General features: G+C 35.6%; 1 protein-coding gene across 1 annotated transcript in view; it reads right to left on the bottom strand.

Moving 5' to 3' along the window:
* The window catches only part of NLGN1 (neuroligin 1), a 671605-nt gene extending 655621 nt beyond the window's left edge, over nucleotides 1-15984 (bottom strand). Inside the window, exon 1 of the mRNA XM_042999129.1 lies at nucleotides 15878-15984. The gene's annotated coding sequence lies outside the window, so the exon portion shown is untranslated. The remainder of the gene's footprint in view (nucleotides 1-15877) is intronic.
* Between the last annotated feature and the right edge of the window lie 5673 nt (nucleotides 15985-21657).

The raw sequence follows: 21657 nt of genomic DNA on the forward strand, positions 1-21657 counted from the left end.
TAATATTATAAAGTAATTATTTCATTATTAACAAAGAACACTCATTTTTGTATTCACAAGCCCTTAACTGTGTTAAAAATAAAGGGGGTCCTGTTTACCACTGATGTGATACTTTAACACAAGATGTGAAGGATTAGATTTCTGTACACCAGGGTAAATTTTCAAATTCTAATAACATTTTGTTACTGAGGTTACAAAAATGTCCCATTTTACAAGGGCTTACCTGTATGGAGAATTATGGTATTGACCCCAAAGATTTTTTAGAAGTTGGTGTTATATTAATAACAGTTGTCCAAGTCTAACCTAAAAATATGGCTTACTTAAGTTAATGAAATTTTAAATATGTGTGTAAATTTGTGTGTGTGTGTGCACATACATGTATAGATTACTAAATATAAAGACTCTCAAATTTCTTGGAAGACTTTTTTTCCTATTTATTGGTGCTTTCTTAGCTTTTTTATATGCCAAACCCTTAGCTTTTATGCATTTACACTCATTTACAATAACCCTATAACATAAGTTCAACAGTTATCCCCTTTTTACTCAGAGGGACTGAGACTTCAAGAGGTTAAATACCCTGACCAAGGTCTCTCAGCTAATCAATAGCAGATCCAGGAGCCCAGTGGAATCTGATTTAAAAGCTGCCCTCTTGATCACTGCACCTGATAACACTCTCACTTCACAATTAACACTTTTTAAAAAATTGATCCTAGTGCACTTAAAATTGAATTGTAAAAGTGTTTTATGTTCCTTCAGAAGGACAGAGTCTAGGTAAATACTCTGACAATTTCATAGGAACAGAAATTTAAATGGATTACCCTGTTCTTATTGGAAATTTCAATTTTATTTTGCTAGATTTCTTCTATTTTACTTTTTTTAACTTTTTTTTTTACATCTATTGCAGTGATCAGTTATTCATATGTGTTTACCTAAGATTATGCTAAAATAATAATGGGTAACAAAAAAATTACAACTTTGTAGCCTAATAGCCTAAATGTCCATTAATAGATATTGATAAATGAATTATGATATATGCATAAATTAGAATTCTATACATCAATGAAGTAAAGGACCTGGACCTAAATATGTCAACTTAGATAAATCTCAGAAGTTTTAAACAAGCAAATTGCAGATGAGACAAAGTAAAATGTTATTCAAATAAAGTACAAAATATGCAGAGCAAATCTATATATTATTCACAGATTACATAAATATGTAGTAACAGAATATTTGTCATCCCTGGGTAAGGAGGAAAGCATATGAAATTAGTCTAATGGTTAATAATTAACATTATTAATTAATTGGCACTAAGATTGATAACCTGTGGTGAGGTCTTAAAAGACCATAATTAATTGACTACAATAAGTTTTACAAATCTAACATTTGATAGCATTAGGTGATACATACACACACACCTATACATCTTTGTTATGCAATTCTCTGTATTTTTCTATGTGTTTGAAATCTTTTATAATAAATATGTTAAAATAATAAGATCAGCAAGCCTTATTCAGCAGGCCAGGCAAGTAGATGAGTCTATTAATTCATATAGGACTAGCTCCATTGGACTTTGCAGTTAGTGCAGACACTAGCTCAAAAAATTCTTCCCTTTGGGTTAAAGTATGAGTAATTCCACTGAATTATAACATTTTAAAATAAATAACATTTTAAATAACATTTTAAAAGGCATCATAAATGGATATATATTATCTCACTTGCATTAATTCATCATAACTGGTGGAACTAGTTTGTTCCTGAGTAACCCAGATCAAAGAGATGACACTGGAGAGAATAGAGAGAACTTCTTGAAACATTAGATAATCATTCATCCAATCTTCCACTCATTCAATAAACATTTATTGTGTATCTATAATATATAAGCTATTGTGCTAAATGTTATGAGAATTTAAAGACAAGTACAATTGCGTCTTTGCTCCCAAGTAGCTATAATAGTGTAAAGGAATAAGTCACATTAAAAAAAATGACTCTAATGTAGGTTGGAATGTGACATGTGTGCAACAAATACACAATGAATGGGGATATGGAACCCAGCAAAAAGTTTCTGATTGATAACTTTACATAGCCTTATATGTCTTTTTTAAAAATATGACCTATTTATTTTCTACCTTGCTCTGTTTTTAATTTGTTTTATTGTTGAACCCAACTCCGCCCTCCTCCCGCTACTGAATTTCTTATTCAAGGGCAAGGATTTTGTTGTTTTTAAATAGTATCTTCATATCCATCATAAACTCTATGTTGACAATCCTTTATATAATGCAGACATGGGTAAAACCTCAGCTCATATGGACTGACTGAATGCTTATCACCAGAGTGGTGTGGAGTCTGCTCAATGCTATACAATTGATTGTTGTTATTCACTGTAGTTATGCTCCATAAAGTCACTGCAAACGTCAAGTTAAGAAACATGGATCCATGCTCCTAGGGAAATAGCTATAAATTACTCACATAGTTATAAATCATAATCTCAATTTCAAATTAAATATTTATAAATCATTCACATAGTTGTAAATTATAATCTTCAACCCTAAAAACAGTTCATCCTAGTAGATTCTATATTCTTTATTTTACAAAAGAGAAAACAGGGTTCAAAAATGTTAAGTGACTTGTCTGAGGCCATTCCACTAACAGGTGCCAGAGTTGAGATTCAAAGCCCCTTCATCTGGCCCCAACACTGGAGCTTCTTGCACCACACAGCACTATGTCTACCATTTCTGTCCTCCATTCATTTCAGTGTGACAGCTGAAACAAGGAGGGAGAAGATACCCTTGTATAACCTCAGCTGGAAACTATGCTTATAGGAAGACGCAAAGTGTTTGCTGCTCTGTGAATGGCTGCGTATCTGTGAGTATTGACTTTGGGGTTACAAATAAATTTTAGTGAATAGGCAAATTTGAAAACACAGGTCCACGAATAATGATGATTGACTGTATTAACTAAAGATAAATAATATTTTATAACTATGGGTCGATGAGTCATTTTGAGGTCAGAATATATCAGCCTGTCACCAGCCTGTCACTACTAATAACTAGTAATAATCATTGGTTTTAAGAATTGGATTTACTACTAATAATTTAATAATAATTGCATTTAATAATAACTGGTTTTAGTGGAGTACAGTGTTCTCAGCCAGCCGACGCCACCCATGTAACTGGAATGTGCTTATTGTAGCCAGCTCGCTATAAGAGAATCTGACCACCAGCAGATTTTAGGATTCCTATAGCAAGATGTTTCACATACATGCTGGAGGTGGTTCAAAATTTGGAGATAGGGAGTATCCTGCGTGACCCAGCAGTGGGAAAACAAGGAAGGCTGCTTCTGAGATGTCCAGACCCCATTCAATGCATATCCTTCCCCTGTTGTTGCTCTCTGGTACTATTTGCGTGTAACAAAGCTGTCCAAGGAGTATAAACTGTTTGAATCCCATGAGTCCTTTCAGTACCTGAACACTTAAAGTAACTAATGTGTAATTAATTCACACAGTAAGTACTTAGAAATAGGATGAATAAACAAATGAATGCAATTGCACAAAATTCTGTTAGGCTTTAAAGGAAAAGACAGGTCTACCTCTAGGTAATAGATTAGGAAAGAGATTTGAACAAATATTGATGGTCATGGAAGAGATTCCAGGCAGGGGGCACATTCTAGAAACATGGAAAGAATATGTAGTGGACATTGCAGTGCTCAGTCTTCCTGGAAACAGCTCACATTCCAGTGACTGGTCCACATCAGTGTAAGGCCTGGCCTTTTTGCCTCAATGCAGACCAACTCTGAGGGGCTATCCTGGCCCAAAAGCTCCCTACTGTATGGAAAGAGATAGAAGGAGGAGTTGACTATGATTCCTTCACTCCCTCCCATGTGTTTTTCCCAGCGGTGTGCCCTAGTAAATTTCCTGCAGGTAAATCCCCATCTCAGAGTCTTTTTTGTTCCCCCCTGGGAAACCTGACCTATGACAGAAAGGAAAGAAGCAGCAGTGTTTGAGGAGGGCACAGTTTAGTTTGGCAAGAACACAGAGTAAATGAGGTTCAGTACTGAATGAGACTGGAAAGGCAGGTTACAGCCAAATCAAACGAGCCCTTTCATAAAAGGCTAAAGAGTTTGGATTTTATTCACAGGATGATAAAAAGTCATTAAATATTCCTTGCAGGGGAAGAATATTATCAAATTTATTCAGAAGAAAATTAAACTGGCAGTACTGTGGAGCAGGGATCTCCAAAGCACTGTGCTCATACCCTACTACAAGATGACCAGATGAGAGAAGGAAGGTAATCGTTGAACTATGTATCATAATTTTTTTTTCAACGTTTTTTATTTTTGGGACAGAGAGAGACAGAGCATGAACGGGGGAGGAGCAGAGAGAGAGGCAGACACAGAATCGGAAACAGGCTCCAGGCTCCGAGCCATCAGCCCAGAGCCTGACGCGGGGCTCGAACTCACGGACCGCGAGATCGTGACCTGGCTGAAGTCGGACGCTTAACCGACTGCGCCACCCAGGCGCCCCTCATAATTTTTATATAAAGCTAGAAGATAGAGAAATTAAGCTTTGCTAATATGAATATATGGTTTAATACCAGTGTCTCCACATGGTTGCATGACGTGTATAGCACTTGAGATATTCTTGTTCTACCATCTAGAACATGGTAGGATTCCCAGCAGTGACAATTTTGCTGTTATTGTTTCTTTCCAACACACAATGATATATTAGAGTTAACATCACTAGATAAGTAGATTTATACTTTTTTTCATCATGTTGTAATTAAAACAACCGTCACAAAAAAGAACTACTGAATTAAGTTTTTTTCTCGCAAGATAAATATATGTTAAAGGACATACTAGTAACACAATCATAACAACAAGAAACAAGCAGATATGAAACTTCTAGTTCTGATACAAGCTCTTCAACTATATTGCAAGACTCAAAACTATGGCTATTGAATCATATACAATAATAAGTTAGACAAACATTTTCAAAAAATCAAGAAAGTAACTCAGAATGCAGATTTAGGGGCGCCTGGGTGGCTCAGTCGGTTGAGCATGCGACTTCAGCTCAGGTCATGATCTCGCGGTCTGTGAGTTCGAGCCCCACATCGGGCTGCCCCACAGCCCCACAACAGAGCCTGTTTCGGATTCTGTGTCTCCCTCTCTCTCTGACCCTCCCCTGTTCATGCTCTGTCTCTCTCTGTCTCAAAAATAAATAAATGTTAAAAGAAAAAGAATGCAGATTTATATCCATTTCACTAACTGAACTGTGTCCTTAGGATCTCAGTGGCTTGATATATTCATGAATGATAGAATGAAGGCGTCAACATTTATAAAATATTAAAAATACTAATTTTATCTTTCTCATCTTTTAATGCCTATTTTTGTGTATGCCTTACAAGTTGATACACAAAGATATTTGTGTAGGAATGTATGCATATATTTATACTTTTTTGGTTTGGTTATCATAAACACAGGATTGCATGATCACAAAAATGTGGAGACCATTACCTTAGTGAATGAAATGGTGGGAAAGAAAGAAGAAACAATTTTATTTTTATGTTCAGTTTAAACTATAGGTTAATATACCACATTTATGCGAAAATGACAGCAAATTGACTAATATTATAAATCACCAATTACTCACCAAGCCTTGTCCAAACCATTTACATGTCTCATGTCATTTAGTCCTCACAACCAATTTATAAGCCAAGTACTGGTATTAGAGATGAGGAAAATGAGGATTTGTGTACTTAGGTAACTTTCTTAAGGCAAGGGTAGGAAAAGGCAGACCCAAGAAACAAGCTTGGGACTGCCTAACTCCACAGAATATGCCCTGAACTTTTATGATACATGACATTTTGCTTTGTTCTCCAATGAGACCAACTCCATCAAGTCATATGTTCAGTTTGAGCATTTGAAGAAAGTGAAACACACCAGACACTAATAGGAGGAAAATAAAAAGGCTCTTGATCAGCTTGCCAGGGTTAATTAATAGGCATAGTTTAGAGCAGTTCCAAGCACTGTGATATTGAGACTTCTTCCAGAAACATTCCATAATATAGACTAGAGAGTAATGAAAAAAGTTAGGACTGGCAATAAGCAAGTCAAGAATGTTAGAATTTCAAGAAGCAAAGATTATGAGAAATGGTAATTCCAGTGTTGAATAAACTATATCTAGGTAGAAAGGTAAGCAGTACCTGAAGGGTACAAGGAGAAAAAGTAAGAAATAATTAGAACCAAGGATTATTATGAAAGGTCTACTCTGAGATGGGAATATCAAAATTTGAGATTTTGATCATGCGGAATTTCAAGAGATGCCATGGTCCATATTGTGGCCATACTACCATGGAGCTATTGAGAACTAACACGGTAACAAGTATATTCTGCCATTACCATCATTAATTAATAACTTGATTAATGGCTTGCTCCAACTGAGCATAGACTGGGGCCAGTGAGCTAACAGCATCATCTCATTTAATTGTCTCTAACTACGATGAAGTAGAGATAGTTACCATCTCCTTGTAACTGATAATTAAATGGAAAATCAGGAACACAAAGCCACTGAAACATTTTTCAATAAAACAAGACCACAGTTTTATTAATATACTGAGTTCTAATAAATAAAAGGAGATAAGGCTGAAGAATTAATACACTCTAAAGATAAGCCCTGCCCCCTTCTCAATTTTTTCCAGAGCCTCTTTTTCAGAGAAAAGGGTAGGCAGCCTTCAATAATTTTCAGTTATATACCATCCCCCTCTCTTCTGAAGAAAATGTAAGTAGTTCTATGTTTTCTTTCTCCTTGAGCTACTTCCACTCTAAATGAAGCTCTCCAGTGATGTGAGAAAATATCAGAAAGAAACAATTATTAAGAAGAAAAAGCAAACTAAAATTTGACAGTAATAAAAGAACAAATTTTACGACCAAAATATTTTAAAGATTAGCAAGGAAAAAATCATGAGTATGTTGCCAAGGTTACACTGGGTAACAAAGTATCTTTGCAAAAAAAACAAGACTACTGGAAGGCAGCGCACAGCACGGGGAGCAGGATCCAGTGAATTGGGTCCAACAGTTCACCAACATCTTTCTGTCTAGGAAGTACTCACTTGAGCAGTGTTTGCCTGAAGGAACCCCAGCTAGCATCCTCCAAAGCCTGGCTCAAATATCATTACTTCCTTCCCAGATCCTTCCAGCCACAAAAATACTCTTTTCCCTCAACTCTCAAAGCACTTGTTACCTTTCTTGTAACTGAATCTGTAGTACATTCTATTACAGTGATTTATAAACAAAGCTTCCTTCTTCATCCTCTTATATTGTTTAGTGTCAGCCATTGGTGAAGCCCACATGAGCAAAATAGGCATAGTGTTAACTTAATTCTCATGGAGACTAAAATTCCATGGGAAAGACACACTTTATGTAAATCAATCACACAGACAACTATTTAGTCATAAATGCTTTGCCAAGAAGGATAATGCAGGGTGCTCTGAGGGAAGACTTAATCAGTCTGGAGTGGGATGGATGATCTTCCTGAAGAAGAGATCTATACGGTGGGTTTTGAAGGATGAGTAGAAGTTGGCAGGTGAAGATCAGGGGACAGACAGGCAAGAGAAAGCCCAAATGCTGTGAAGCCTGGGGCTTTGCAAGAACAAAGAGGTAAGTGTAATTTGAGAACAGAGTAGGGCATGGGGCTGGAGAGGAGCGGACAATTCAAGAAAGTCTAACCCATTTTAGGAATTTAAGATCTTATCCCAAGTATGATGAGAAGAATTACAATCACAATAATGACATAATTAGGGTGGCCATAGTCTTTGAGAGAAACCCATTCATTTATTATATTATTTGCCATCAATTAACCCTACCCTCAGATTTTATCCATCAGTGATGTCTGACCTCTGTGAAGGCATTACTTTAGAGTTACAGCAAGAGAGGGTAATACAGAGAAGAGGTAGAAACAAATTAGAGTACAACAAAAATTCCTCATCATGCAGGAATGTGCATGGATGACCCATGTAGACTAGTAGCTAATTCCACTGCTGTTTGGCAAAAAACGGGATTCTGAAAGGCCATAGCTTTTCTGACAACACAAAGAAAAAGAGACCAAAATGACAGCACTTCCTTCTGTATTCATATCTAAATATTTCTACTATGGCCATCATTACAACTAACAGCTAACTATTAGAGAGTTTCTTGTTTGTTTTGTTTTGGAGAGATGGCTAAAACAGGCTGTTTAACATTTAATTGTATATAATAAGCTTTGCTTTCTGTTTACTCTGAATCTACTTTCAGATAAGATCTCCAAATATTAATTGTTAAATTTAATATCTAACTTAGTAATCTCAACTTCTGAATGAATAAGAAGGTGAAGAAGGTGAAAGGGACAGGAATTCATAAGAGAGGATGCTGAGGAAAAAAAAAGCATGGGTAGGTAACACTTTTAATGTATATGTAAAACACTGCAGGACATATTTTTAAAACCAATTGGTGACCCTGTGATCCCCCAAAAGAAAATGAATAATCAATCACTCAAGAGCTCAGAGAGCCAGCAAGGTAGGGCTGATTACTTCCCTTGATATTAAGTTGATGCTTTTGTCTGAAAGGGGCCACTTTTGGGTCACAAGTCGTTGCTTCCAGATGCAACTTAATTACGGCTGCCGGTATCTTTATAGAGAAGATAGCACAACCTAAGAGCACTGCTACATTCTCAATTCACTGTTTAAGCTTATTTTTGTTTCTAGTGAGCTGCTGTGCCTGGGAAGAGTGGAGAATTGCCATTCCTGGTGCCCTGCTTAATTAAAGTCCTCTTTAAAAAATCCCTTGTTGCCAGAGAATAGCTACAACTTTGGCAGAAGCAGTGCTAAGTTTCTCAGTATGGACTTGTGCCAGGTTGTGTCAATCTTGACCCCTTGGAGGATGATTAGCAGAGAGGGGGTAGTTAAACCTTTGTGCCCATTCAGTCCCAGGCTTCTGCTGGAATTGGCAAACACTATAGTGACTATTGTTTAAGGAGTAACTGTCTAGTAGGAACTGGACTAACACCACCAACTCTTTTCACGTAAGGCACCAAACAACAATAATGGCTTCCTGCCACTCCTGACCTGGCTTAGAGCTCAACCAGTACCCCAAAGGGGAAAGCATATTACACTTGCAATCATCTTCAGATATTCACATCTTTTATTTTCCCTTCATATAACAGTTCTATTAGTACTGACAGTAACAAAATTAAAAACAATGCTCTATTCATGGGCCATTTCTGTAACAGAACATCAATGAATAGATATTTGCAAGAATTTAACATATACATGGAACATAAGTTGCTAAATGAATCCATCATTTAAATGATTTCACCAATTAAATGATTTCACCAACTTTAATAAAATTGAATGGGGGGGCTAGAATTATGAAGTGTTAAAAAATGAAAAAAAAGTGTTTAAGATTATAACCAAAACACCAAACTTTACTGTATTTTAGATCTTATTGTCTATGGTCTAAGTGTTTGTAAGTGTTTGACTAATTTTTAGTCCTTCTGAAGTTCCTTGAGAGACCACATTTTCTTCATGGCAGAAAATAACTCTAATGTATTGTGGTAAATTACAACCAGAAATAATCCTATTATACTTGTAAGTCTTAATAATTTATCAAAATTAAAAACTGTAAAAAATCATTACAAAGTTTCAATTATTATTTTTCTTTGATTAAAATTCAGTCCTTTTAAATATATTCCTTTCTACCTTTGGGATTTGCATATAACTTCAAAATATCTGTCAATTCAAATAACAGCTGATTTATGTTAAGGAAAAAATGGCAAAAATGAAGAGACCATGTATTAAGCAAGAGGTTACATATTTAGTTGTCAACATTCAAGACTAGAACCCAGTGTCCTTATTCACTTAACAAATATTTATTGGTCACCAATAATGTGCCAGGTACAGCTTTGAAACACCAGACAAAAATCCTTGCCATCATAGAAGTTATACAGTTACTACTATATTATTTCAGTGTGTAATATATTTTGCCTTTGTATATTCAATAACTCCTCAGAAGTTATTACTTGAAGACCACAGTTCTAAATAATGAGAACTTTTGGTATCAGCTTCACAGCAACATACATATTTAGAACACTTGGCATTGTTAAAGAGGTAATGAAACTAGTGACTTTTTTACCCATAAGAAAAAGGATAGATAACACTGTCACTTGTGTGTAAAGTTTTAGACAGCTAAGTAATATAGATTTAAATTAAAAATGACAGATGCACTGATTTGAAACATGATGGTTACTGAAGTGAACCTTTATTCCTTGTAGTGTTATGGTTAACTATTAAATGGCTCAAGTACCATTTTTAGGTGTGGGAATATTGTGACAACTGTTGGTCAATGTCATATGCTACAATCATTGTTTTCTTGGTTAATTCTATCATAAGAGGAATGGTTATCAGGGCACCTGGGTGGCTCAGTCAGTTAAGCGGTCTGACTCTTGATTTGGGCCCAGCTCATGATCTCACGGTTGTGAGATCAAGCCCTGAGTCTGATTCCATGCTGCTTAGGATTCTCTTTCTGCCCCTCCTCTGCTTGCACATTCGCGCATGCACTCTCTCTCTCTCTTAAAACTAAATAAACATTAAAAAAAAAAAAAGAGGATTGGTTATCTTATAGGAAAAATTTATACTAGTGACAAACCCAAGTTAGTTTTTATCAAATCAATATTCATTGATTTCACGAGGGACCTTGTTGAACTTCCAAGCAAAGTGGGTATTCCATATTACAGTATGAAAGTATTCACCATAACTCTTTTCTTTTAAAGTCAGCAGGAATTTTCAATTCACTTTAAAATGTTACAATTAGGGGCGCCTGGGTGGCTCAGTCAGTTAAGCGTCCGACTTCAGCTCAGGTCATGATCTTGCGGTCCGTGAGTTCAAGCCCCGCATCGGGCTCTGTGCTGACCGCTCAGAGCCTGGAGCCTGTTTCGGATTCTGTGTCTCCCTCTCTCTCTGACCCTCCCCCGTTCATGCTCTGTCTCTCTCTGTCTCAAAAATAAATAAATGTTAAAAAAATAAAAATAAAAAATAAAATAAAATGTTACAATTAATCTCTTTTCTCCTAAAAGGCAGCATTCACTGGGTGTGTTAAGGGAGGATAAAACTCCTATTACATTAAGTGATACCAAAGACCTATACAAAAGAATATTAGTATATCAGTTAGGTGTTTCAAAAAGGGAAGTTGTTGAGGAACACATACAAGACCTTCATATCATTTCCTGACATCTTCGCTCTTTCCAGAGTATAACTGTGTTATTTAGATATAGGCAAAATGTAAGAAAACCATATTCTAAGAAGATATTTGCCCAACATTCCATCTGCTTCCCAACTGCTGCCCTATCTGTCTCCTCTGGCATTACCAAATAAACAAATATGGAAGGAAACAAATAAGTAGGTCTACTTATTTTCTAAATTATGCCAAAAATTAAACAGAATTATAGGTGCAGGTAAATCGATAAACAAGCAGTTCTCTTACTGAAGCACCACTTACAGCACACCCAAAGGGATGGCATGGGCTTCATCAGGTACCTCTAATTGCAGGCATATGTGGTGTTAGAGAAGAAGACTACAGAAAAAGAAAAGGTTACTGTGTGGCTCAACTCAAGAGAACTAGTATTATGTTTGAAAAGTATGGCTGGCTACATAGTTAAAATACTAAACTAAAATGCTACAGAAACCAGAGAAAAGGGAAATCACTGTGAAAAAAAAATATATTCTTCCATTTCATACATCAAATCCAAGCTCATGAACTTAAAGGCAGGTCCTAAGATGTCAACTGTACTAAGTAGCTCTAGTCTCAGGCTGGACCCTTTATTTCCGGTGATGTTATCACTGTGGTTTCTGATTTTACATCTGTAGCAGTAACTTAACTTGCTTTTGTTCCAAAATGAATTTCATGCTCAACTTGTTTTTCTTAATTAAACTTCCTTTAGCAGTCCCTAATATGTGTATTATTAAAACTCATTAGTCCCATTCACGCTTGCCTGTCATTTTTTGGCTACACATTCATATATTGAAGTGTTCTGTTGCTATATATAGGAAGAAAATTAAATAATAAATATGGGGACTTGAACGTTTTATGAGTGTCAGGATGAGAGACTGCCTGCAAGGCCCATAAGGTTTCACACAAAAGAGGCATTACTGCTAAAGCTAACATGCTGACATGTCTCTGATCTATAAAGTCTGCAGTAATGGCAGCAGTAAAGCGTTTTGCCATTGACTAGAATTTCTCTTACATGCAATGGAAATAGGCACAGAAGAGATTGTACTGACTGTTATAAAACGAATTCATATAAAATCCCCCAAAAGTTTAATGTCTAATAATTTCAAACGCCTGAAGTGATTTACTAGTTTTCTCTAACTTCAGTTAAGCTTAGAGTTGGCAGTCTTTCTCTTTCGTGTAGGTTTACTACCAAATAGGTGGGGTTTTTTTTGGGGGGGGGGTATTTTAAAGGCAGAAATAATTCATATCCTTTTATAACAACATAGACATATTCTATATTGTTAATGTGATTCCATTAAAAACAAAGCCAAAACAAATTTGTTACTGTTAAGGAATCACTCTTCTTAGAAACAGTTGAGAATGTAGCTACCCCACAAGATTAACAGGTTAGCTACCTCAAAATATTTTCAGTTACCTTTTAAAATGTATTAAGAAGGACACTCTAGATTCATCATGAATATTCGCTATTTTATTTTTTAAAAATTTTCTGGGCTTTGCAAATTTGAGACATTAAAACATTGAAATTTAAAATGAACTGAAACTTTTGTTGTGTTTTTACATTTCTTGAGAAAGCCAGAGATGGAATATTTGCATCTTTGGATGTCATATGTTAAATTTCAACAAATCATTAAAGAAGTATTTCCCTTTTCATTTTACTTTCAATTAAGAGTGTATAGCAATTTTCTTCTCAAAAATCGATTAATATAGAATAGCATTTAACTGTATTTAATCATCTCAAAATCACAGATGGAAGCTGCAGTAAATATCTTAACTCCCACTGAATGTAAGGTCAATTAGAACAACACATGGGAGGCTTTTGAGGGACAGGTGAAGCTGTCCAGTGAATGCAGCATCAGTTTTTCCACAGTCATAAGCTTTGGGCAACCCAGTGCTATTTCTTATCACATATATCAGGCTCTGTGCTTCCAATTTTTTGGAAGGCTTCCATCCCTTCATCCCAAACTGCCACAGTTTGTGTTATTCTTCAGCAAAATTGGAACAGCTGATCAAGACCACCATGTTCTTTTTAACAATCACAACCCAAGATATGTGTTTGGATAAGGTAGAGCAAAATGTAATTAATTTTCTAAGTGAATGCTTGGGTTTTTCAATTGTTCTTACAGTGATCTACTCTATTAGTAGAGAGTATTTCTGTAACTGGATACCTTGCTCTTATTTTTTGGCTACAGTTTTAAAAAATTTTGTTGTATGCAATTTTATTTTTATTTCCATCACTGTTGACCTTCCAAAGTGGACCCACTACCTGCAAAGGTACTGAAGTTTGGTGCAGGCACTGCTTGTAGAAACCAAAGAGTAGGCCAAAGTTTCCCCTTTTTCTTTTTCACTGATGAAAGGGAATAAAACAAGAGAGTAGAGGGTATTGATTACTCTTGACAGAGAAAAACATTGTCCAGCCATGACAAAGGCACTTTAGGTTGAGTCTTCTGCTTCAGCACCATGGTACGTGCCATGACCACCAGTTCAATGGTTGTGAAATACACAAATTAACTTCTAAAAGAACCTATTTCTCACGTTTCATATTCTCCATCTACCTTTATATCAACATTACATTCTCTACTAGACTGAAAAAGAAAAATTCCAGTTCATCACCCTTTAGCGTTCATTATTTATTTACTATCATCATTTATTATGTTATTTACTGGCTGTCTTTTTTATTAATTTAAACTTTGAAAAAATATGTTAACTATTATTGGACTGTGTGGCTACGATCAGTGGCTAGAATGTACCAATACACAGAACATCCATTCTTCTAGCTCACTCTGCACATGAACCACGTGACTGAGAGCTGTGTAAAAGCAAGGCAAATCTAGCCTCTCAGATATCTCCTTAACACTAACAGTTGGGCTTATAAAAGCTATATATATATATATATATATATATATATATATATATATATATATATTTTATTGCTATTTTTGTCACCTTTAGGCAAGCTTACACAAAATCTGCATAAATAAGAAATATTTAACTTTACCACCATAGAATCCATGGGGGACAAAGTTTTATATTTTGCTATTTCATCTTAAAAAAGAAAAAGGGAATGGCATTGTGCTTGTTTCAGAACTTAGATTTAAGAAACACATAGACACACATAAAACCAGGAACAAAGTTTGGCAACACTCCTCGTTTAATACCAGAATGTCTGATGTATTTGGGATTCCTGAAATAAGTAGTGGGATGATGAGTGCTTCAGATGACAGTGAAGAGTTGCCTTTCATGAGTTCACACATAATGGAGAGGCTTCAGTGCTAAAGCCATAAAGGTATCCACATTCATATCATAACCTGTAAACAGAAACCCCTGAAAAAATATTTGGTGCTTTTCTTTAAAGATAAAAGTGTACAAAAAAATTATTTTATATTTTAACAATTACCTATCTTCATTTTATGCTAATGTATTTGGATATCTGAAGGTTTAAAATTTAGTGAATTGGACTTAAATAGGAAGAACCAACTAAAATTATAGTGCTGAGATGTCAGAAGGCATAAAGGGCTGGGGGATATTCATTAACCTGTTTAACATATCTATATCTATCTATCTATCTATATTTAAATGAATTACTTCTTTATATGTTATTGTTCTGAACCTATGTGTGTTCCATATTCAGAATAATATGCTTTACTGGATTCCAAAGCAACTTTTAGTTTCCGAAGTCAATTAATATTCACTCATTTGAGTGATTAATTTTAATTATATCTGCTGAAATTGATTTTCCTTCTGCAAATAATGATGATCTTTTCTTGAGAGCTAAAAAAATAAATTAAGATAATAAAAAGGGGGAAAAATCCTTGTATGTATTCAGCTGCAAGAAAATGTCTGGGAACGCGCGCGCACCGCTCAGTTGGAAAGAAAAGCCAGTGAGTGGCGAAGCAGCCAGGGCAGGGATGCATCAGAAATGCAGCCGGCTGCCTGGCGCACTCGCCAGTCGGGGCCCTCGGCATAAAGGCTGCAACGCCTTCCTGGACTCTTCCAACTCCAAGAAAGTTACCTCGGACTGTATTATGCAAAGTCGTGCAAGTGAATTACAAGACAACATGTGAGGCCAGTCACCCACCTCTGTGTCTACAGGATGCAGTGACCCTGTAACCCTTTAGCGTTCGGCTGAGAGAACGGGAAGGTGGGAGGGGAAAGGGAAAGAGGGAGGGAGAGAGGGAGAAGAAGATAATAGGAGAAGGGCCAATTCCCCCTGCAAAATTCCCCTAGAAGCCAAGCCAGCCGCCGAAGCCAAGGCTGAGGCAGCAGCGATTTCTACTTGGGTTTTCCTCCTGCACAAGCAGGTTTTCCAAGGCATCACTGCTACCTCTCTTTAAAGTATCACTAGGAGGAAAGCCCTGGATCCAAGAGGGATCTCCTAACTGAGAGGTTTTCAACGCAAAGTTGAGAGCTTGGGGGTTGTTTGGCTTCCCCTCCGACGCCACAAAATAAGGTTTTTAAGCTCGATCTGGGTAGCTCCCTAGCGATCCACCCCGAGATGCGCGACGTGGCTTTATTGCATACCCGCTTCTCTCCCCATTTCACTGGCACCGCGTCCGCAGCACCTACCGCGCAGCGGCACACAAACCCAGGCAGACAGCCCCCTCCCAACAAAGACCCCCAAACTTACCCTCAGTAAGATAAATCCACAGAGGGAGCCCCCTCAACCTTCCCTAGTCCCCTTCCAATCATTCAAGGAGACAGTTTCTACAACACTTCGCCGTCAAATTTAAGCTGAATTGGTCAAAGTATTTATCAGCTTCTAGACGCTTTTTTTTTTTTTTTTTTTTTTGAATCTTGAGCACCGGTAATTCTTGTTTCAGAATTCAAGATGCTTCCTTTATTTATCTTTCTTCTTTAAGCAGCCGCAACCCCAGTTTCGCGCCCCCCCCCTTTTTTTTATTCACCCACGGACACTTCCAAAACGTGTCGATTGATCCTTTTTTCTCTCCAGATGAAACCACGATCCAGAATCCTCGGGACCCAAAGCCACCTCCATGTAATTCCGACCATCAGGCAAGAAATACAAATGATCAAACAACGTTACTTCTTTCGGCTGCAATCAGATAATCCTACTAATCCAATAGATTTATCTCGATTGGAAATTGACCTCAAAAATGAATCCCTGGCGCTGATGTCCAGTAGAGCGATTTCGTAGCCCTGTTCGGGTGACCGAAGGAACTGTGGTTTCTTTCCTTCTTCTTCTTTTTAAAAAATCTTTTTGAATTCTGGGTGCACTGCTCGCAAAAAATGCCGAGGACCCTGGTTTTCCCCTAATATAGGTTTCTACTCCAAATCGGTGCAGGATGAAAAATGGTACAAAGATACCCCTAGTGGCTCGAAGTGATATTGCAGGGAATCTCACTTTTTTTTTTTTTTAATCCCTTCTCCTCACCTTCCCCCCCCACCATCCCCCGCCCCCCACTAGATAACTGGCTGCTGTAGTAGTTAAATAAGAAGAAGGTGAACCGAGATTAACATGAATAGTATATGACTACTTGAAACGTCGTCTGATCTCTCTTCTTTGTTTTACTTTAAAGACCGAATCTTCTGTGTGTCTATCTCCCCAGTATTGCATCTTTTTTTCAACAGAATTTTCCCCAATGGCATTTAGTAGCTAAAATGCCAGTTTGGAGCAGCTAGTGATTTCAAAGCAAATGTATTTGTTTCCTGAATAACTACAGATACCCAAAGAAACCTCAGTCTTCCTGAGATGCTGCTCTTTGGAAAAAACCTTAATGTTTTGTTTTCTTTAAAAGAATATGATTATGGATACATATTTTTTAGACAAGCTCTTCTCATTTTGGACTTTTGATATTCATTCAGCAGAGCAGATGATGGATGCTGTAAGCCTATGGTCAAAGAGCAAGACCTAAGGGTCATCATATACCACTTCTCAATGTTTATCTGAACCCCGTGCAATTCAATGATCTCAAGATCACTACTAACATTTTTGACAGGTTTTAGAGAAAAAACTGATGCAATCAATGTCAAGACTCCATTTTGGTAAGCAATACTTCACAAACTTCACTGTGCCTACCAAAGACCCAGGAATCTTTTCAAAATGAGGATTCTGTTTTGGTAGCATCAGAGAAGGAATGAGATTCTGCATTTCTAACAAGCCCTCTCACTACACGCTGATTATCAAGGATTAGTAAACTTCGGAAGTTTAATTCACTTTCATGAGTGGGCGCAATGGCTGCAAGGACTCCACCATCTTCATTCTTAACTAACTAAATAATCAAGTCTTTTTAGCATATGAGCTATTAAGGAGTCAAGAGATCTTCTATTACTGGTTTTATTATTAATTGGCTATGTGACCTTGAGCAGTCACTTTTTGGCCCATGGCTAACTTATCTATTAAAATTAAAGAGTAAACCAAAATAAATGAACAAACATATCTGTTACTAGATGGGACACTCAATATTGTAAATTAATTTATAAAATTAATGTAATTATTATTAAAAGCCCACTATAATTTTTCATGGAACTTGAAAAGTGAATCTTAAAATGTATTTGCAGGGTTAAAGGATCAAACTTGTCAATACGATTTTATATACAATACAATACAATATAGTACAATACAATTAAGAACAAGGTATGGATAATTTCCATATAAACTTTTATGACTTAATATAAAATGCCAGTAATTGAGACAATGTAGCTTTGGTTCAGGAATAGAAATTAGTCCAGTGGAAGAGAACAGAGGGCTCAGAAACAAATCCCTGAATTTATGGAAACTTGATAAATAACAGGTGGCGTTAGAGAATAGTGAAGGAAAATGAATTATTCAGACAATAGATTAGGCAAATGAAAAAATTATAATGCTAGCTTTCAAATTCACACCTAAATATGCATTTAAGGTAGGATAAAGGCTAAAGATACAGAGCAAAACTTAAAACCTTTTAAAGAGAAATAACTTTGTGATTTTGAGTAGACAAGAAGTGTTTATTAAACATTAAGACATCGAAAAGGAAGTCCAAAAGGAAAAATATTAATTTTGATATATTAAAATTAAAGATGTATGTGTATCGAAAAATCCAAGGCATACACTGAGAGAAGAAAGTTGCTATGCATATAACCAAAGAAGGACTAGTATTCTAGTACATAAAGCTTTCTTACAAACTTACAAAGAAAAAAAATATGATAGGAAAAAATGAGCCAAGAAGATGAACAGTCAATTGACAGAAGGGGATTTTCAATATCCAATAAACATCTGAAAAAGATACCCTAGTTATTAGTGAAATGGAAGCTAAAATGGTGAGATATAATTTCACAGGTATGAAATTGGCAAAAATGTGTAAGTCCAGCAATATGAAAGATGGATAAGAATGTGGAGAAACCATGGGAGGTTTATAATAGGACAATTTCAGAGAGCAGTTTAGAGACAGTTGAAGATTCTCATTTCCTAAAATCTAGTCTTTACTCCTATGTACTTCTCTTCACATGTACAGAAAATATCCATTGCAGAATTACTTGAAGGAGAAAAAAAAAAGGAAAAGGAAAAAAAATCTAAACACCTTTAGATAAATAAGTGGACAAGTAATTATGGAATAGTCGCATACTGTGATACTTGAAGCAGAAAAAAAATGCACTATAGCTATTTGAGTTAGCATGGATACCTCTCAAAAATGCGATGTGAAGCAGCCACAATAAATGGAGGCTGCAGAAAGATACTTGTGGGATGATACCATTTATGTATCAAGTTTTAAAACATGCAAAAATAATTATATATATATATATATATACATACATATATATAATTTGAGCATATGTATATGTGACAAAAGTATATAAACATCCATGATAATGATAAACCTGAAATTCTTGGTAGAGGTTGTCTCTGGGAAGAATGGAGGTTAATGACACTGGAAAGACATCACAGCGAACTTCAGCTGAATTTTACATGCTTTATTTCTCAGACTAAATCTTGAGTACACATGTGTTTATATTATATATAAATTGTATGTCTTAACTATTTCACTAAAATGAAATATTTAAACTGGATGATTTCCATGAACACTTGACAGTATTAGAATATTTTAAATTAGAACAAATATAATGTAGAAGTGTAAAATTAGTATGAGAGTCTAGAATTTAATAATGTGCTTTTTTAAAAAATCTGAAGTACTTACTATTTCTAGAAAGTGGAAATGGATCAATGCTTATTTATTTCTACCATAGGTATGAAAATTTCCAGCTGACAAGCAAAAACTACCACCTAAGTGACAAAAATGTGGTTACGTACAAGGAAAATATAATCCTCAACTAGCTCCTTTTTGTATTTTCCTTTGATTTCACATAGAATAACCAGGCTCTGAAACTATGAAACAGGCAATCAATCAATGGATGTTCAATTCTGACCAGTTAACTAGGAACCACCAAAACCAGAGTATCCCTAAACCAAACTATAACATAATTCTTCCATAATATTTAAAATTACACATGTGAATTCAAACAGGGAGGCTTTGTTGATATGAAATATAAGAACTGGAAATCTTGTTTCAAAATCATTAGACAGTATTTTTCATAATTCATAAAAAACTGGAAGATATCATATCAAATATTAGGAAAGAATTTTTTAGAACCCAATGTTAGAAGTAAAAGTGAGTTAGATTAGCAGTTAATACTACTCAACTCACATTGAACTCAGTAAAGATACCTGGACAAATCATCAATCAATTTTCAACCATTCACAACAGCATTCCTGAGCAACAGCCAAAGCAGCTTTGTAATAAAGAGAGAGGGGACAATTTAATATCGTTCAATGATAGAATGAACAAGGGGGAAGAGCAGATGTAGCATTTCCAAAATTTGGAGATGTTGACATATTCTTTCAGCAACCACTTATGGAATACCTCCTGCAAACTGGACATAGTATAAAGTATTCCACAAGAGAGTTAACTTTAAAACAAGTAGCCACCACAAACCCTTAGTTAGCTATTGATAATTGATTCATTCATTCTAAATGGTTAACAGTTATTTTGAATTAATATCTCACCATCTATACTGAAAATGAGATATCAAACACTAATATAGAACTGAAGGTTCATTTTCAGTGTGTTTAAGTACAAACTGATGTGATGGCTTAAGGTAGTCAATGAAGGAGGAAGAATAAAACAAGAAGTAAAAGGATGAGGGTTGTAGAGGAAAGGAAAAGACTGAGGATAAAAATATTAATCAAACTCATTTCTCTACCTGGTGATTTACTTTACAGACAACATAGAAACTTAATCTTTGGATCCCTCAGAGTACAAACGATTAGTGAATGAATGACTTAATGGACCAAAGTGTGAAGCTAGTTGGCACATGAAGAAAACAAATTTATTCTCTATATTGGATAAGCTTGCTAATATCTCTTCAGAAAATGAAATTAATAGAGTAGGGAAGTAAAAGACTACTGTGACTAACAACAATGGGAAATGAAAGGCCAAGATTGGCAAACTTGAGTGCCAATTGGAATATGGGATTCCAATTTGATGGTGTCACTAAGATTTCAGCTCTGCTAAAACTTACAGTAGGATTACAAATCTTATTTTGGTTTTTACACTTCAAACAAGCAAACAAAATGATTGATTAATACCAAATGTATCATGTAAAGAAATGGCATAGTTCTACTAAAAAACAGATGAGAAAGTGTTTAATTGTTGCTTTTAATACAAGAGTCATTATGAAAAGAGGGTTATGATATTTTTTAGATAATTGATATAACAGTACATCTTATGCGACCAAGTCAAATCAATTAAGTTCTGCCTGGTAGTTAACATTTTAAGATGCTATGGAATATTGGTGTTCTATGTCTGAAAAAAAATTAATCTTATAAAGTATTGTAAAACAGATTTTCTAAAGCAAGTCTTGGGAAAATATATTCTTCTACCATCTTCAGAATTCCCCTGATGTACCCTCATTTTACATGCTGAAAACTTGAATCTAAATGAATGGCAACTGGAAATTATGAAAGACATAAAAATAAAAAGTATTGCAACATCACAGGCCTAACTACTGCAAAGGTAGCTGTTTATAAAGAGGTTCTCTCTACAGGGAAGAATGTGCTCAGACAATTCTGCTTAATTAGAAAAGACTACTTAAAACACTTGACCGATACTGAATATTTCAGGTATGTATTGGGAGAACACACCTGCTTGAATGCTAAATTTACCAGATGTGTCTTTATATTTCATGGTTTGAAGACCTGTAATGCAAACCAAGGAAGTAATGATCAAGACTAGATATTTTAGGATGAGACTGTCAAATAAAGAAATGGGGCTTCATCAAGATTAGTTTGAGATTCTAAAACATATTTTCAAAGCTCAAGGGCTTAAGTCAGAACTCTAGATTTTTGAAACAAATTTAAGTCAGTTTGAACTGTTACAATTTCTAAATTTTGGTGACATTATGCTAATAATTAAG

This window comes from Panthera tigris, chromosome C2, assembly GCF_018350195.1.
Source record: "Panthera tigris isolate Pti1 chromosome C2, P.tigris_Pti1_mat1.1, whole genome shotgun sequence".
NCBI lineage: Eukaryota > Metazoa > Chordata > Mammalia > Carnivora > Felidae > Panthera > Panthera tigris.